Source organism: Thunnus thynnus, chromosome 24, assembly GCF_963924715.1.
Source record: "Thunnus thynnus chromosome 24, fThuThy2.1, whole genome shotgun sequence".
NCBI classification, from domain to species: Eukaryota; Metazoa; Chordata; class Actinopteri; order Scombriformes; family Scombridae; genus Thunnus; species Thunnus thynnus.
Genome location: NC_089540.1, coordinates 2,797,039 through 2,809,824, shown reverse-complemented (window position 1 = coordinate 2,809,824; position 12,786 = coordinate 2,797,039). Strand labels below are relative to the sequence as shown.

General features: G+C 57.0%; 38 non-coding genes across 38 annotated transcripts; all 38 read right to left on the bottom strand.

The window, feature by feature from the left end:
* Positions 1–208: 208 nt before the first annotated feature.
* On the bottom strand, positions 209–327 carry LOC137177851 (5S ribosomal RNA). The gene has a single exon (XR_010926469.1). It is a non-coding gene; the product is annotated as a 5S ribosomal RNA (ribosomal RNA).
* A 218-nt stretch (positions 328–545) lies between these two features.
* On the bottom strand, positions 546–664 carry LOC137177850 (5S ribosomal RNA). The gene has a single exon (XR_010926468.1). It is a non-coding gene; the product is annotated as a 5S ribosomal RNA (ribosomal RNA).
* A 210-nt stretch (positions 665–874) lies between these two features.
* LOC137177849 (5S ribosomal RNA) lies at positions 875–993 on the bottom strand. Its single transcript, XR_010926467.1, has one exon. It is a non-coding gene; the product is annotated as a 5S ribosomal RNA (ribosomal RNA).
* A 218-nt stretch (positions 994–1,211) lies between these two features.
* LOC137177848 (5S ribosomal RNA) lies at positions 1,212–1,330 on the bottom strand. The gene has a single exon (XR_010926466.1). It is a non-coding gene; the product is annotated as a 5S ribosomal RNA (ribosomal RNA).
* Positions 1,331–1,550: 220 nt separating this feature from the next.
* Positions 1,551–1,669, bottom strand: LOC137177847 (5S ribosomal RNA). The gene has a single exon (XR_010926465.1). It is a non-coding gene; the product is annotated as a 5S ribosomal RNA (ribosomal RNA).
* A 220-nt stretch (positions 1,670–1,889) lies between these two features.
* Positions 1,890–2,008, bottom strand: LOC137177846 (5S ribosomal RNA). The gene has a single exon (XR_010926464.1). It is a non-coding gene; the product is annotated as a 5S ribosomal RNA (ribosomal RNA).
* A 218-nt stretch (positions 2,009–2,226) lies between these two features.
* On the bottom strand, positions 2,227–2,345 carry LOC137177845 (5S ribosomal RNA). Its single transcript, XR_010926463.1, has one exon. It is a non-coding gene; the product is annotated as a 5S ribosomal RNA (ribosomal RNA).
* Positions 2,346–2,565: 220 nt separating this feature from the next.
* On the bottom strand, positions 2,566–2,684 carry LOC137177843 (5S ribosomal RNA). The gene has a single exon (XR_010926461.1). It is a non-coding gene; the product is annotated as a 5S ribosomal RNA (ribosomal RNA).
* A 218-nt stretch (positions 2,685–2,902) lies between these two features.
* LOC137177842 (5S ribosomal RNA) lies at positions 2,903–3,021 on the bottom strand. Its single transcript, XR_010926460.1, has one exon. It is a non-coding gene; the product is annotated as a 5S ribosomal RNA (ribosomal RNA).
* Positions 3,022–3,239: 218 nt separating this feature from the next.
* On the bottom strand, positions 3,240–3,358 carry LOC137177841 (5S ribosomal RNA). Its single transcript, XR_010926459.1, has one exon. It is a non-coding gene; the product is annotated as a 5S ribosomal RNA (ribosomal RNA).
* Positions 3,359–3,576: 218 nt separating this feature from the next.
* LOC137177840 (5S ribosomal RNA) lies at positions 3,577–3,695 on the bottom strand. Its single transcript, XR_010926458.1, has one exon. It is a non-coding gene; the product is annotated as a 5S ribosomal RNA (ribosomal RNA).
* A 220-nt stretch (positions 3,696–3,915) lies between these two features.
* LOC137177839 (5S ribosomal RNA) lies at positions 3,916–4,034 on the bottom strand. The gene has a single exon (XR_010926457.1). It is a non-coding gene; the product is annotated as a 5S ribosomal RNA (ribosomal RNA).
* A 218-nt stretch (positions 4,035–4,252) lies between these two features.
* Positions 4,253–4,371, bottom strand: LOC137177838 (5S ribosomal RNA). Its single transcript, XR_010926456.1, has one exon. It is a non-coding gene; the product is annotated as a 5S ribosomal RNA (ribosomal RNA).
* Positions 4,372–4,589: 218 nt separating this feature from the next.
* Positions 4,590–4,708, bottom strand: LOC137177836 (5S ribosomal RNA). The gene has a single exon (XR_010926455.1). It is a non-coding gene; the product is annotated as a 5S ribosomal RNA (ribosomal RNA).
* Positions 4,709–4,928: 220 nt separating this feature from the next.
* LOC137177835 (5S ribosomal RNA) lies at positions 4,929–5,047 on the bottom strand. The gene has a single exon (XR_010926454.1). It is a non-coding gene; the product is annotated as a 5S ribosomal RNA (ribosomal RNA).
* A 218-nt stretch (positions 5,048–5,265) lies between these two features.
* On the bottom strand, positions 5,266–5,384 carry LOC137177834 (5S ribosomal RNA). The gene has a single exon (XR_010926453.1). It is a non-coding gene; the product is annotated as a 5S ribosomal RNA (ribosomal RNA).
* A 218-nt stretch (positions 5,385–5,602) lies between these two features.
* LOC137177833 (5S ribosomal RNA) lies at positions 5,603–5,721 on the bottom strand. The gene has a single exon (XR_010926452.1). It is a non-coding gene; the product is annotated as a 5S ribosomal RNA (ribosomal RNA).
* Positions 5,722–5,939: 218 nt separating this feature from the next.
* Positions 5,940–6,058, bottom strand: LOC137177831 (5S ribosomal RNA). Its single transcript, XR_010926450.1, has one exon. It is a non-coding gene; the product is annotated as a 5S ribosomal RNA (ribosomal RNA).
* Positions 6,059–6,276: 218 nt separating this feature from the next.
* On the bottom strand, positions 6,277–6,395 carry LOC137177830 (5S ribosomal RNA). The gene has a single exon (XR_010926449.1). It is a non-coding gene; the product is annotated as a 5S ribosomal RNA (ribosomal RNA).
* Positions 6,396–6,605: 210 nt separating this feature from the next.
* On the bottom strand, positions 6,606–6,724 carry LOC137177829 (5S ribosomal RNA). The gene has a single exon (XR_010926448.1). It is a non-coding gene; the product is annotated as a 5S ribosomal RNA (ribosomal RNA).
* Positions 6,725–6,942: 218 nt separating this feature from the next.
* Positions 6,943–7,061, bottom strand: LOC137177828 (5S ribosomal RNA). Its single transcript, XR_010926447.1, has one exon. It is a non-coding gene; the product is annotated as a 5S ribosomal RNA (ribosomal RNA).
* Positions 7,062–7,281: 220 nt separating this feature from the next.
* On the bottom strand, positions 7,282–7,400 carry LOC137177827 (5S ribosomal RNA). The gene has a single exon (XR_010926446.1). It is a non-coding gene; the product is annotated as a 5S ribosomal RNA (ribosomal RNA).
* A 218-nt stretch (positions 7,401–7,618) lies between these two features.
* On the bottom strand, positions 7,619–7,737 carry LOC137177826 (5S ribosomal RNA). Its single transcript, XR_010926445.1, has one exon. It is a non-coding gene; the product is annotated as a 5S ribosomal RNA (ribosomal RNA).
* A 210-nt stretch (positions 7,738–7,947) lies between these two features.
* Positions 7,948–8,066, bottom strand: LOC137177995 (5S ribosomal RNA). Its single transcript, XR_010926608.1, has one exon. It is a non-coding gene; the product is annotated as a 5S ribosomal RNA (ribosomal RNA).
* A 210-nt stretch (positions 8,067–8,276) lies between these two features.
* LOC137177825 (5S ribosomal RNA) lies at positions 8,277–8,395 on the bottom strand. The gene has a single exon (XR_010926444.1). It is a non-coding gene; the product is annotated as a 5S ribosomal RNA (ribosomal RNA).
* A 218-nt stretch (positions 8,396–8,613) lies between these two features.
* Positions 8,614–8,732, bottom strand: LOC137177824 (5S ribosomal RNA). Its single transcript, XR_010926443.1, has one exon. It is a non-coding gene; the product is annotated as a 5S ribosomal RNA (ribosomal RNA).
* A 210-nt stretch (positions 8,733–8,942) lies between these two features.
* Positions 8,943–9,061, bottom strand: LOC137177994 (5S ribosomal RNA). The gene has a single exon (XR_010926607.1). It is a non-coding gene; the product is annotated as a 5S ribosomal RNA (ribosomal RNA).
* Positions 9,062–9,271: 210 nt separating this feature from the next.
* Positions 9,272–9,390, bottom strand: LOC137177823 (5S ribosomal RNA). The gene has a single exon (XR_010926442.1). It is a non-coding gene; the product is annotated as a 5S ribosomal RNA (ribosomal RNA).
* A 218-nt stretch (positions 9,391–9,608) lies between these two features.
* LOC137177822 (5S ribosomal RNA) lies at positions 9,609–9,727 on the bottom strand. Its single transcript, XR_010926441.1, has one exon. It is a non-coding gene; the product is annotated as a 5S ribosomal RNA (ribosomal RNA).
* A 218-nt stretch (positions 9,728–9,945) lies between these two features.
* LOC137177819 (5S ribosomal RNA) lies at positions 9,946–10,064 on the bottom strand. The gene has a single exon (XR_010926439.1). It is a non-coding gene; the product is annotated as a 5S ribosomal RNA (ribosomal RNA).
* A 218-nt stretch (positions 10,065–10,282) lies between these two features.
* Positions 10,283–10,401, bottom strand: LOC137177818 (5S ribosomal RNA). Its single transcript, XR_010926438.1, has one exon. It is a non-coding gene; the product is annotated as a 5S ribosomal RNA (ribosomal RNA).
* Positions 10,402–10,611: 210 nt separating this feature from the next.
* Positions 10,612–10,730, bottom strand: LOC137177909 (5S ribosomal RNA). Its single transcript, XR_010926525.1, has one exon. It is a non-coding gene; the product is annotated as a 5S ribosomal RNA (ribosomal RNA).
* A 218-nt stretch (positions 10,731–10,948) lies between these two features.
* On the bottom strand, positions 10,949–11,067 carry LOC137177817 (5S ribosomal RNA). The gene has a single exon (XR_010926437.1). It is a non-coding gene; the product is annotated as a 5S ribosomal RNA (ribosomal RNA).
* Positions 11,068–11,285: 218 nt separating this feature from the next.
* Positions 11,286–11,404, bottom strand: LOC137177816 (5S ribosomal RNA). Its single transcript, XR_010926436.1, has one exon. It is a non-coding gene; the product is annotated as a 5S ribosomal RNA (ribosomal RNA).
* Positions 11,405–11,622: 218 nt separating this feature from the next.
* Positions 11,623–11,741, bottom strand: LOC137177815 (5S ribosomal RNA). The gene has a single exon (XR_010926435.1). It is a non-coding gene; the product is annotated as a 5S ribosomal RNA (ribosomal RNA).
* Positions 11,742–11,951: 210 nt separating this feature from the next.
* Positions 11,952–12,070, bottom strand: LOC137177908 (5S ribosomal RNA). The gene has a single exon (XR_010926524.1). It is a non-coding gene; the product is annotated as a 5S ribosomal RNA (ribosomal RNA).
* Positions 12,071–12,288: 218 nt separating this feature from the next.
* LOC137177814 (5S ribosomal RNA) lies at positions 12,289–12,407 on the bottom strand. Its single transcript, XR_010926434.1, has one exon. It is a non-coding gene; the product is annotated as a 5S ribosomal RNA (ribosomal RNA).
* A 220-nt stretch (positions 12,408–12,627) lies between these two features.
* On the bottom strand, positions 12,628–12,746 carry LOC137177813 (5S ribosomal RNA). Its single transcript, XR_010926433.1, has one exon. It is a non-coding gene; the product is annotated as a 5S ribosomal RNA (ribosomal RNA).
* Positions 12,747–12,786: the final 40 nt, after the last annotated feature.

Here is a 12,786-nt window from a genome sequence, read left to right as displayed (position 1 = left end):
TCCAAGGTACCACGCATGGGCCTTTTAGGGATGTCGCTCGTCAGACGCGCCTTCAACGCCCAGGCGGCAGCTGCGCTGAGAGCGTTCCGATCCGTCTGAGAAATACCAGAGAGTGGGACTCCCGCGCACAGTTCTGCAAAGACACGGAGGAAAACCAGAGAGGATCCCTACGTTAAACACGGCAGGAGCTTGTGGAGAAAAGTGAAAAAGCTTACAGCACCTGGTATTCCCAGGCGGTCTCCCATCCAAGTACTAACCAGGCCCGACCCTGCTTAGCTTCCGAGATCAGACGAGATCGGGCGTGTTCAGGGTGGTATGGCCGTAAGCTGTCCAAGGTACCACGCATGGGCCTTTTAGGGATGTCGCTCGTCAGACGCGCCTTCAACGGCCAGGCGGCAGCTGCGCTGAGAGCGTTCCGATCCGTTCCTCCGTCGGAGAAATACCAGAGAGTGGGACTCCCGCGCACAGTTCTGCAAAGACACGGAGGAAAACCAGAGAGGATCCCTACGTTAAACACGGCAGGAGCTTGTGGAGAAAAGTGAAAAAGCTTACAGCACCTGGTATTCCCAGGCGGTCTCCCATCCAAGTACTAACCAGGCCCGACCCTGCTTAGCTTCCGAGATCAGACGAGATCGGGCGTGTTCAGGGTGGTATGGCCGTAAGCTGTCCAAGGTACCACGCATGGGCCTTTTAGGGATGTCGCTCGTCAGACGCGCCTTCAACGCCCAGGCGGCAGCTGCGCTGAGAGCGTTCCGATCCGTCTGAGAAATACCAGAGAGTGGGACTCCCGCGCACAGTTCTGCAAAGACACGGAGGAAAACCAGAGAGGATCCCTACGTTAAACACGGCAGGAGCTTGTGGAGAAAAGTGAAAAAGCTTACAGCACCTGGTATTCCCAGGCGGTCTCCCATCCAAGTACTAACCAGGCCCGACCCTGCTTAGCTTCCGAGATCAGACGAGATCGGGCGTGTTCAGGGTGGTATGGCCGTAAGCTGTCCAAGGTACCACGCATGGGCCTTTTAGGGATGTCGCTCGTCAGACGCGCCTTCAACGCCCAGGCGGCAGCTGCGCTGAGAGCGTTCCGATCCGTTCCTCCGTCGGAGAAATACCAGAGAGTGGGACTCCCGCGCACAGTTCTGCAAAGACACGGAGGAAAACCAGAGAGGATCCCTACGTTAAACACGGCAGGAGCTTGTGGAGAAAAGTGAAAAAGCTTACAGCACCTGGTATTCCCAGGCGGTCTCCCATCCAAGTACTAACCAGGCCCGACCCTGCTTAGCTTCCGAGATCAGACGAGATCGGGCGTGTTCAGGGTGGTATGGCCGTAAGCTGTCCAAGGTACCACGCATGGGCCTTTTAGGGATGTCGCTCGTCAGACGCGCCTTCAACGCCCAGGCGGCAGCTGCGCTGAGAGCGTTCCGATCCGTTCCTCCGTCGGAGAAATATATCAGAGAGTGGGACTCCCGCGCACAGTTCTGCAAAGACACGGAGGAAAACCAGAGAGGATCCCTACGTTAAACACGGCAGGAGCTTGTGGAGAAAAGTGAAAAAGCTTACAGCACCTGGTATTCCCAGGCGGTCTCCCATCCAAGTACTAACCAGGCCCGACCCTGCTTAGCTTCCGAGATCAGACGAGATCGGGCGTGTTCAGGGTGGTATGGCCGTAAGCTGTCCAAGGTACCACGCATGGGCCTTTTAGGGATGTCGCTCGTCAGACGCGCCTTCAACGCCCAGGCGGCAGCTGCGCTGAGAGCGTTCCGATCCGTTCCTCCGTCGGAGAAATATATCAGAGAGTGGGACTCCCGCGCACAGTTCTGCAAAGACACGGAGGAAAACCAGAGAGGATCCCTACGTTAAACACGGCAGGAGCTTGTGGAGAAAAGTGAAAAAGCTTACAGCACCTGGTATTCCCAGGCGGTCTCCCATCCAAGTACTAACCAGGCCCGACCCTGCTTAGCTTCCGAGATCAGACGAGATCGGGCGTGTTCAGGGTGGTATGGCCGTAAGCTGTCCAAGGTACCACGCATGGGCCTTTTAGGGATGTCGCTCGTCAGACGCGCCTTCAACGCCCAGGCGGCAGCTGCGCTGAGAGCGTTCCGATCCGTTCCTCCGTCGGAGAAATACCAGAGAGTGGGACTCACGCGCACAGTTCTGCAAAGACACGGAGGAAAACCAGAGAGGATCCCTACGTTAAACACGGCAGGAGCTTGTGGAGAAAAGTGAAAAAGCTTACAGCACCTGGTATTCCCAGGCGGTCTCCCATCCAAGTACTAACCAGGCCCGACCCTGCTTAGCTTCCGAGATCAGACGAGATCGGGCGTGTTCAGGGTGGTATGGCCGTAAGCTGTCCAAGGTACCACGCATGGGCCTTTTAGGGATGTCGCTCGTCAGACGCGCCTTCAACGCCCAGGCGGCAGCTGCGCTGAGAGCGTTCCGATCCGTTCCTCCGTCGGAGAAATATATCAGAGAGTGGGACTCCCGCGCACAGTTCTGCAAAGACACGGAGGAAAACCAGAGAGGATCCCTACGTTAAACACGGCAGGAGCTTGTGGAGAAAAGTGAAAAAGCTTACAGCACCTGGTATTCCCAGGCGGTCTCCCATCCAAGTACTAACCAGGCCCGACCCTGCTTAGCTTCCGAGATCAGACGAGATCGGGCGTGTTCAGGGTGGTATGGCCGTAAGCTGTCCAAGGTACCACGCATGGGCCTTTTAGGGATGTCGCTCGTCAGACGCGCCTTCAACGCCCAGGCGGCAGCTGCGCTGAGAGCGTTCCGATCCGTTCCTCCGTCGGAGAAATACCAGAGAGTGGGACTCCCGCGCACAGTTCTGCAAAGACACGGAGTAGAACGAGAGAGGATCCCTACGTTAAACACGGCAGGAGCTTGTGGAGAAAAGTGAAAAAGCTTACAGCACCTGGTATTCCCAGGCGGTCTCCCATCCAAGTACTAACCAGGCCCGACCCTGCTTAGCTTCCGAGATCAGACGAGATCGGGCGTGTTCAGGGTGGTATGGCCGTAAGCTGTCCAAGGTACCACGCATGGGCCTTTTAGGGATGTCGCTCGTCAGACGCGCCTTCAACGCCCAGGCGGCAGCTGCGCTGAGAGCGTTCCGATCCGTTCCTCCGTCGGAGAAATACCAGAGAGTGGGACTCCCGCGCACAGTTCTGCAAAGACACGGAGGAAAACCAGAGAGGATCCCTACGTTAAACACGGCAGGAGCTTGTGGAGAAAAGTGAAAAAGCTTACAGCACCTGGTATTCCCAGGCGGTCTCCCATCCAAGTACTAACCAGGCCCGACCCTGCTTAGCTTCCGAGATCAGACGAGATCGGGCGTGTTCAGGGTGGTATGGCCGTAAGCTGTCCAAGGTACCACGCATGGGCCTTTTAGGGATGTCGCTCGTCAGACGCGCCTTCAACGCCCAGGCGGCAGCTGCGCTGAGAGCGTTCCGATCCGTTCCTCCGTCGGAGAAATACCAGAGAGTGGGACTCCCGCGCACAGTTCTGCAAAGACACGGAGGAAAACCAGAGAGGATCCCTACGTTAAACACGGCAGGAGCTTGTGGAGAAAAGTGAAAAAGCTTACAGCACCTGGTATTCCCAGGCGGTCTCCCATCCAAGTACTAACCAGGCCCGACCCTGCTTAGCTTCCGAGATCAGACGAGATCGGGCGTGTTCAGGGTGGTATGGCCGTAAGCTGTCCAAGGTACCACGCATGGGCCTTTTAGGGATGTCGCTCGTCAGACGCGCCTTCAACGCCCAGGCGGCAGCTGCGCTGAGAGCGTTCCGATCCGTTCCTCCGTCGGAGAAATATATCAGAGAGTGGGACTCCCGCGCACAGTTCTGCAAAGACACGGAGGAAAACCAGAGAGGATCCCTACGTTAAACACGGCAGGAGCTTGTGGAGAAAAGTGAAAAAGCTTACAGCACCTGGTATTCCCAGGCGGTCTCCCATCCAAGTACTAACCAGGCCCGACCCTGCTTAGCTTCCGAGATCAGACGAGATCGGGCGTGTTCAGGGTGGTATGGCCGTAAGCTGTCCAAGGTACCACGCATGGGCCTTTTAGGGATGTCGCTCGTCAGACGCGCCTTCAACGCCCAGGCGGCAGCTGCGCTGAGAGCGTTCCGATCCGTTCCTCCGTCGGAGAAATACCAGAGAGTGGGACTCCCGCGCACAGTTCTGCAAAGACACGGAGTAGAACGAGAGAGGATCCCTACGTTAAACACGGCAGGAGCTTGTGGAGAAAAGTGAAAAAGCTTACAGCACCTGGTATTCCCAGGCGGTCTCCCATCCAAGTACTAACCAGGCCCGACCCTGCTTAGCTTCCGAGATCAGACGAGATCGGGCGTGTTCAGGGTGGTATGGCCGTAAGCTGTCCAAGGTACCACGCATGGGCCTTTTAGGGATGTCGCTCGTCAGACGCGCCTTCAACGCCCAGGCGGCAGCTGCGCTGAGAGCGTTCCGATCCGTTCCTCCGTCGGAGAAATACCAGAGAGTGGGACTCCCGCGCACAGTTCTGCAAAGACACGGAGGAAAACCAGAGAGGATCCCTACGTTAAACACGGCAGGAGCTTGTGGAGAAAAGTGAAAAAGCTTACAGCACCTGGTATTCCCAGGCGGTCTCCCATCCAAGTACTAACCAGGCCCGACCCTGCTTAGCTTCCGAGATCAGACGAGATCGGGCGTGTTCAGGGTGGTATGGCCGTAAGCTGTCCAAGGTACCACGCATGGGCCTTTTAGGGATGTCGCTCGTCAGACGCGCCTTCAACGCCCAGGCGGCAGCTGCGCTGAGAGCGTTCCGATCCGTTCCTCCGTCGGAGAAATATATCAGAGAGTGGGACTCCCGCGCACAGTTCTGCAAAGACACGGAGGAAAACCAGAGAGGATCCCTACGTTAAACACGGCAGGAGCTTGTGGAGAAAAGTGAAAAAGCTTACAGCACCTGGTATTCCCAGGCGGTCTCCCATCCAAGTACTAACCAGGCCCGACCCTGCTTAGCTTCCGAGATCAGACGAGATCGGGCGTGTTCAGGGTGGTATGGCCGTAAGCTATCCAAGGTACCACGCATGGGCCTTTTAGGGATGTCGCTCGTCAGACGCGCCTTCAACGCCCAGGCGGCAGCTGCGCTGAGAGCGTTCCGATCCGTTCCTCCGTCGGAGAAATACCAGAGAGTGGGACTCCCGCGCACAGTTCTGCAAAGACACGGAGTAGAACGAGAGAGGATCCCTACGTTAAACACGGCAGGAGCTTGTGGAGAAAAGTGAAAAAGCTTACAGCACCTGGTATTCCCAGGCGGTCTCCCATCCAAGTACTAACCAGGCCCGACCCTGCTTAGCTTCCGAGATCAGACGAGATCGGGCGTGTTCAGGGTGGTATGGCCGTAAGCTGTCCAAGGTACCACGCATGGGCCTTTTAGGGATGTCGCTCGTCAGACGCGCCTTCAACGCCCAGGCGGCAGCTGCGCTGAGAGCGTTCCGATCCGTTCCTCCGTCGGAGAAATACCAGAGAGTGGGACTCCCGCGCACAGTTCTGCAAAGACACGGAGGAAAACCAGAGAGGATCCCTACGTTAAACACGGCAGGAGCTTGTGGAGAAAAGTGAAAAAGCTTACAGCACCTGGTATTCCCAGGCGGTCTCCCATCCAAGTACTAACCAGGCCCGACCCTGCTTAGCTTCCGAGATCAGACGAGATCGGGCGTGTTCAGGGTGGTATGGCCGTAAGCTGTCCAAGGTACCACGCATGGGCCTTTTAGGGATGTCGCTCGTCAGACGCGCCTTCAACGCCCAGGCGGCAGCTGCGCTGAGAGCGTTCCGATCCGTTCCTCCGTCGGAGAAATACCAGAGAGTGGGACTCCCGCGCACAGTTCTGCAAAGACACGGAGGAAAACCAGAGAGGATCCCTACGTTAAACACGGCAGGAGCTTGTGGAGAAAAGTGAAAAAGCTTACAGCACCTGGTATTCCCAGGCGGTCTCCCATCCAAGTACTAACCAGGCCCGACCCTGCTTAGCTTCCGAGATCAGACGAGATCGGGCGTGTTCAGGGTGGTATGGCCGTAAGCTGTCCAAGGTACCACGCATGGGCCTTTTAGGGATGTCGCTCATCAGACGCGCCTTCAACGCCCAGGCGGCAGCTGCGCTGAGAGCGTTCCGATCCGTTCCTCCGTCGGAGAAATACCAGAGAGTGGGACTCACGCGCACAGTTCTGCAAAGACACGGAGGAAAACCAGAGAGGATCCCTACGTTAAACACGGCAGGAGCTTGTGGAGAAAAGTGAAAAAGCTTACAGCACCTGGTATTCCCAGGCGGTCTCCCATCCAAGTACTAACCAGGCCCGACCCTGCTTAGCTTCCGAGATCAGACGAGATCGGGCGTGTTCAGGGTGGTATGGCCGTAAGCTGTCCAAGGTACCACGCATGGGCCTTTTAGGGATGTCGCTCGTCAGACGCGCCTTCAACGCCCAGGCGGCAGCTGCGCTGAGAGCGTTCCGATCCGTCTGAGAAATACCAGAGAGTGGGACTCCCGCGCACAGTTCTGCAAAGACACGGAGGAAAACCAGAGAGGATCCCTACGTTAAACACGGCAGGAGCTTGTGGAGAAAAGTGAAAAAGCTTACAGCACCTGGTATTCCCAGGCGGTCTCCCATCCAAGTACTAACCAGGCCCGACCCTGCTTAGCTTCCGAGATCAGACGAGATCGGGCGTGTTCAGGGTGGTATGGCCGTAAGCTGTCCAAGGTACCACGCATGGGCCTTTTAGGGATGTCGCTCGTCAGACGCGCCTTCAACGGCCAGGCGGCAGCTGCGCTGAGAGCGTTCCGATCCGTTCCTCCGTCGGAGAAATACCAGAGAGTGGGACTCCCGCGCACAGTTCTGCAAAGACACGGAGGAAAACCAGAGAGGATCCCTACGTTAAACACGGCAGGAGCTTGTGGAGAAAAGTGAAAAAGCTTACAGCACCTGGTATTCCCAGGCGGTCTCCCATCCAAGTACTAACCAGGCCCGACCCTGCTTAGCTTCCGAGATCAGACGAGATCGGGCGTGTTCAGGGTGGTATGGCCGTAAGCTGTCCAAGGTACCACGCATGGGCCTTTTAGGGATGTCGCTCGTCAGACGCGCCTTCAACGCCCAGGCGGCAGCTGCGCTGAGAGCGTTCCGATCCGTTCCTCCGTCGGAGAAATATATCAGAGAGTGGGACTCCCGCGCACAGTTCTGCAAAGACACGGAGGAAAACCAGAGAGGATCCCTACGTTAAACACGGCAGGAGCTTGTGGAGAAAAGTGAAAAAGCTTACAGCACCTGGTATTCCCAGGCGGTCTCCCATCCAAGTACTAACCAGGCCCGACCCTGCTTAGCTTCCGAGATCAGACGAGATCGGGCGTGTTCAGGGTGGTATGGCCGTAAGCTGTCCAAGGTACCACGCATGGGCCTTTTAGGGATGTCGCTCGTCAGACGCGCCTTCAACGCCCAGGCGGCAGCTGCGCTGAGAGCGTTCCGATCCGTTCCTCCGTCGGAGAAATACCAGAGAGTTGGACTCCCGCGCACAGTTCTGCAAAGACACGGAGGAAAACCAGAGAGGATCCCTACGTTAAACACGGCAGGAGCTTGTGGAGAAAAGTGAAAAAGCTTACAGCACCTGGTATTCCCAGGCGGTCTCCCATCCAAGTACTAACCAGGCCCGACCCTGCTTAGCTTCCGAGATCAGACGAGATCGGGCGTGTTCAGGGTGGTATGGCCGTAAGCTGTCCAAGGTACCACGCATGGGCTTTTTAGGGATGTCGCTCGTCAGACGCGCCTTCAACGCCCAGGCGGCAGCTGCGCTGAGAGCGTTCCGATCCGTCGGAGAAATACCAGAGAGTGGGACTCCCGCGCACAGTTCTGCAAAGACACGGAGGAAAACCAGAGAGGATCCCTACGTTAAACACGGCAGGAGCTTGTGGAGAAAAGTGAAAAAGCTTACAGCACCTGGTATTCCCAGGCGGTCTCCCATCCAAGTACTAACCAGGCCCGACCCTGCTTAGCTTCCGAGATCAGACGAGATCGGGCGTGTTCAGGTTGGTATGGCCGTAAGCTGTCCAAGGTACCACGCATGGGCCTTTTAGGGATGTCGCTCGTCAGACGCGCCTTCAACGCCCAGGCGGCAGCTGCGCTGAGAGCGTTCCGATCCGTCGGAGAAATACCAGAGAGTGGGACTCCCGCGCACAGTTCTGCAAAGACACGGAGGAAAACCAGAGAGGATCCCTACGTTAAACACGGCAGGAGCTTGTGGAGAAAAGTGAAAAAGCTTACAGCACCTGGTATTCCCAGGCGGTCTCCCATCCAAGTACTAACCAGGCCCGACCCTGCTTAGCTTCCGAGATCAGACGAGATCGGGCGTGTTCAGGGTGGTATGGCCGTAAGCTGTCCAAGGTACCACGCATGGGCCTTTTAGGGATGTCGCTCGTCAGACGCGCCTTCAACGCCCAGGCGGCAGCTGCGCTGAGAGCGTTCCGATCCGTTCCTCCGTCGGAGAAATACCAGAGAGTTGGACTCCCGCGCACAGTTCTGCAAAGACACGGAGGAAAACCAGAGAGGATCCCTACGTTAAACACGGCAGGAGCTTGTGGAGAAAAGTGAAAAAGCTTACAGCACCTGGTATTCCCAGGCGGTCTCCCATCCAAGTACTAACCAGGCCCGACCCTGCTTAGCTTCCGAGATCAGACGAGATCGGGCGTGTTCAGGGTGGTATGGCCGTAAGCTGTCCAAGGTACCACGCATGGGCCTTTTAGGGATGTCGCTCGTCAGACGCGCCTTCAACGCCCAGGCGGCAGCTGCGCTGAGAGCGTTCCGATCCGTCGGAGAAATACCAGAGAGTGGGACTCCCGCGCACAGTTCTGCAAAGACACGGAGGAAAACCAGAGAGGATCCCTACGTTAAACACGGCAGGAGCTTGTGGAGAAAAGTGAAAAAGCTTACAGCACCTGGTATTCCCAGGCGGTCTCCCATCCAAGTACTAACCAGGCCCGACCCTGCTTAGCTTCCGAGATCAGACGAGATCGGGCGTGTTCAGGTTGGTATGGCCGTAAGCTGTCCAAGGTACCACGCATGGGCCTTTTAGGGATGTCGCTCGTCAGACGCGCCTTCAACGCCCAGGCGGCAGCTGCGCTGAGAGCGTTCCGATCCGTCGGAGAAATACCAGAGAGTGGGACTCCCGCGCACAGTTCTGCAAAGACACGGAGGAAAACCAGAGAGGATCCCTACGTTAAACACGGCAGGAGCTTGTGGAGAAAAGTGAAAAAGCTTACAGCACCTGGTATTCCCAGGCGGTCTCCCATCCAAGTACTAACCAGGCCCGACCCTGCTTAGCTTCCGAGATCAGACGAGATCGGGCGTGTTCAGGGTGGTATGGCCGTAAGCTGTCCAAGGTACCACGCATGGGCCTTTTAGGGATGTCGCTCGTCAGACGCGCCTTCAACGCCCAGGCGGCAGCTGCGCTGAGAGCGTTCCGATCCGTTCCTCCGTCGGAGAAATACCAGAGAGTGGGACTCCCGCGCACAGTTCTGCAAAGACACGGAGTAGAACGAGAGAGGATCCCTACGTTAAACACGGCAGGAGCTTGTGGAGAAAAGTGAAAAAGCTTACAGCACCTGGTATTCCCAGGCGGTCTCCCATCCAAGTACTAACCAGGCCCGACCCTGCTTAGCTTCCGAGATCAGACGAGATCGGGCGTGTTCAGGGTGGTATGGCCGTAAGCTGTCCAAGGTACCACGCATGGGCCTTTTAGGGATGTCGCTCGTCAGACGCGCCTTCAACGCCCAGGCGGCAGCTGCGCTGAGAGCGTTCCGATCCGTTCCTCCGTCGGAGAAATACCAGAGAGTGGGACTCCCGCGCACAGTTCTGCAAAGACACGGAGGAAAACCAGAGAGGATCCCTACGTTAAACACGGCAGGAGCTTGTGGAGAAAAGTGAAAAAGCTTACAGCACCTGGTATTCCCAGGCGGTCTCCCATCCAAGTACTAACCAGGCCCGACCCTGCTTAGCTTCCGAGATCAGACGAGATCGGGCGTGTTCAGGGTGGTATGGCCGTAAGCTGTGCAAGGTACCACGCATGGGCCTTTTAGGGATGTCGCTCGTCAGACGCGCCTTCAACGCCAAGGCGGCAGCTGCGCTGAGAGCGTTCCGATCCGTTCCTCCGTCGGAGAAATACCAGAGAGTGGGACTCCCGCGCACAGTTCTGCAAAGACACGGAGGAAAACCAGAGAGGATCCCTACGTTAAACACGGCAGGAGCTTGTGGAGAAAAGTGAAAAAGCTTACAGCACCTGGTATTCCCAGGCGGTCTCCCATCCAAGTACTAACCAGGCCCGACCCTGCTTAGCTTCCGAGATCAGACGAGATCGGGCGTGTTCAGGGTGGTATGGCCGTAAGCTGTCCAAGGTACCACGCATGGGCCTTTTAGGGATGTCGCTCGTCAGACGCGCCTTCAACGCCCAGGCGGCAGCTGCGCTGAGAGCGTTCCGATCCGTCGGAGAAATACCAGAGAGTGGGACTCCCGCGCACAGTTCTGCAAAGACACGGAGGAAAACCAGAGAGGATCCCTACGTTAAACACGGCAGGAGCTTGTGGAGAAAAGTGAAAAAGCTTACAGCACCTGGTATTCCCAGGCGGTCTCCCATCCAAGTACTAACCAGGCCCGACCCTGCTTAGCTTCCGAGATCAGACGAGATCGGGCGTGTTCAGGGTGGTATGGCTGTAAGCTGTCCAAGGTACCACGCATGGGCCTTTTAGGGATGTCGCTCGTCAGACGCGCCTTCAACGCCCAGGCGGCAGCTGCGCTGAGAGCGTTCCGATCCGTTCCTCCGTCGGAGAAATACCAGAGAGTGGGACTCCCGCGCACAGTTCTGCAAAGACACGGAGTAGAACGAGAGAGGATCCCTACGTTAAACACGGCAGGAGCTTGTGGAGAAAAGTGAAAAAGCTTACAGCACCTGGTATTCCCAGGCGGTCTCCCATCCAAGTACTAACCAGGCCCGACCCTGCTTAGCTTCCGAGATCAGACGAGATCGGGCGTGTTCAGGGTGGTATGGCCGTAAGCTGTCCAAGGTACCACGCATGGGCCTTTTAGGGATGTCGCTCGTCAGACGCGCCTTCAACGCCCAGGCGGCAGCTGCGCTGAGAGCGTTCCGATCCGTTCCTCCGTCGGAGAAATACCAGAGAGTGGGACTCCCGCGCACAGTTCTGCAAAGACACGGAGGAAAACCAGAGAGGATCCCTACGTTAAACACGGCAGGAGCTTGTGGAGAAAAGTGAAAAAGCTTACAGCACCTGGTATTCCCAGGCGGTCTCCCATCCAAGTACTAACCAGGCCCGACCCTGCTTAGCTTCCGAGATCAGACGAGATCGGGCGTGTTCAGGGTGGTATGGCCGTAAGCTGTGCAAGGTACCACGCATGGGCCTTTTAGGGATGTCGCTCGTCAGACGCGCCTTCAACGCCCAGGCGGCAGCTGCGCTGAGAGCGTTCCGATCCGTTCCTCCGTCGGAGAAATACCAGAGAGTGGGACTCCCGCGCACAGTTCTGCAAAGACACGGAGGAAAACCAGAGAGGATCCCTACGTTAAACACGGCAGGAGCTTGTGGAGAAAAGTGAAAAAGCTTACAGCACCTGGTATTCCCAGGCGGTCTCCCATCCAAGTACTAACCAGGCCCGACCCTGCTTAGCTTCCGAGATCAGACGAGATCGGGCGTGTTCAGGGTGGTATGGCCGTAAGCTGTCCAAGGTACCACGCATGGGCCTTTTAGGGATGTCGCTCGTCAGACGCGCCTTCAACGCCCAGGCGGCAGCTGCGCTGAGAGCGTTCCGATCCGTCGGAGAAATACCAGAGAGTGGGACTCCCGCGCACAGTTCTGCAAAGACACGGAGGAAAACCAGAGAGGATCCCTACGTTAAACACGGCAGGAGCTTGTGGAGAAAAGTGAAAAAGCTTACAGCACCTGGTATTCCCAGGCGGTCTCCCATCCAAGTACTAACCAGGCCCGACCCTGCTTAGCTTCCGAGATCAGACGAGATCGGGCGTGTTCAGGGTGGTATGGCTGTAAGCTGTCCAAGGTACCACGCATGGGCCTTTTAGGGATGTCGCTCGTCAGACGCGCCTTCAACGCCCAGGCGGCAGCTGCGCTGAGAGCGTTCCGATCCGTTCCTCCGTCGGAGAAATACCAGAGAGTGGGACTCACGCGCACAGTTCTGCAAAGACACGGAGGAAAACCAGAGAGGATCCCTACGTTAAACACGGCAGGAGCTTGTGGAGAAAAGTGAAAAAGCTTACAGCACCTGGTATTCCCAGGCGGTCTCCCATCCAAGTACTAACCAGGCCCGACCCTGCTTAGCTTCCGAGATCAGACGAGATCGGGCGTGTTCAGGGTGGTATGGCCGTAAGCTGTCCAAGGTACCACGCATGGGCCTTTTAGGGATGTCGCTCGTCAGACGCGCCTTCAACGCCCAGGCGGCAGCTGCGCTGAGAGCGTTCCGATCCGTTCCTCCGTCGGAGAAATATATCAGAGAGTGGGACTCCCGCGCACAGTTCTGCAAAGACACGGAGGAAAACCAGAGAGGATCCCTACGTTAAACACGGCAGGAGCTTGTGGAGAAAAGTGAAAAAGCTTACAGCACCTGGTATTCCCAGGCGGTCTCCCATCCAAGTACTAACCAGGCCCGACCCTGCTTAGCTTCCGAGATCAGACGAGATCGGGCGTGTTCAGGGTGGTATGGCCGTAAGCTGTCCAAGGTACCACGCATGGGCCTTTTAGGGATGTCGCT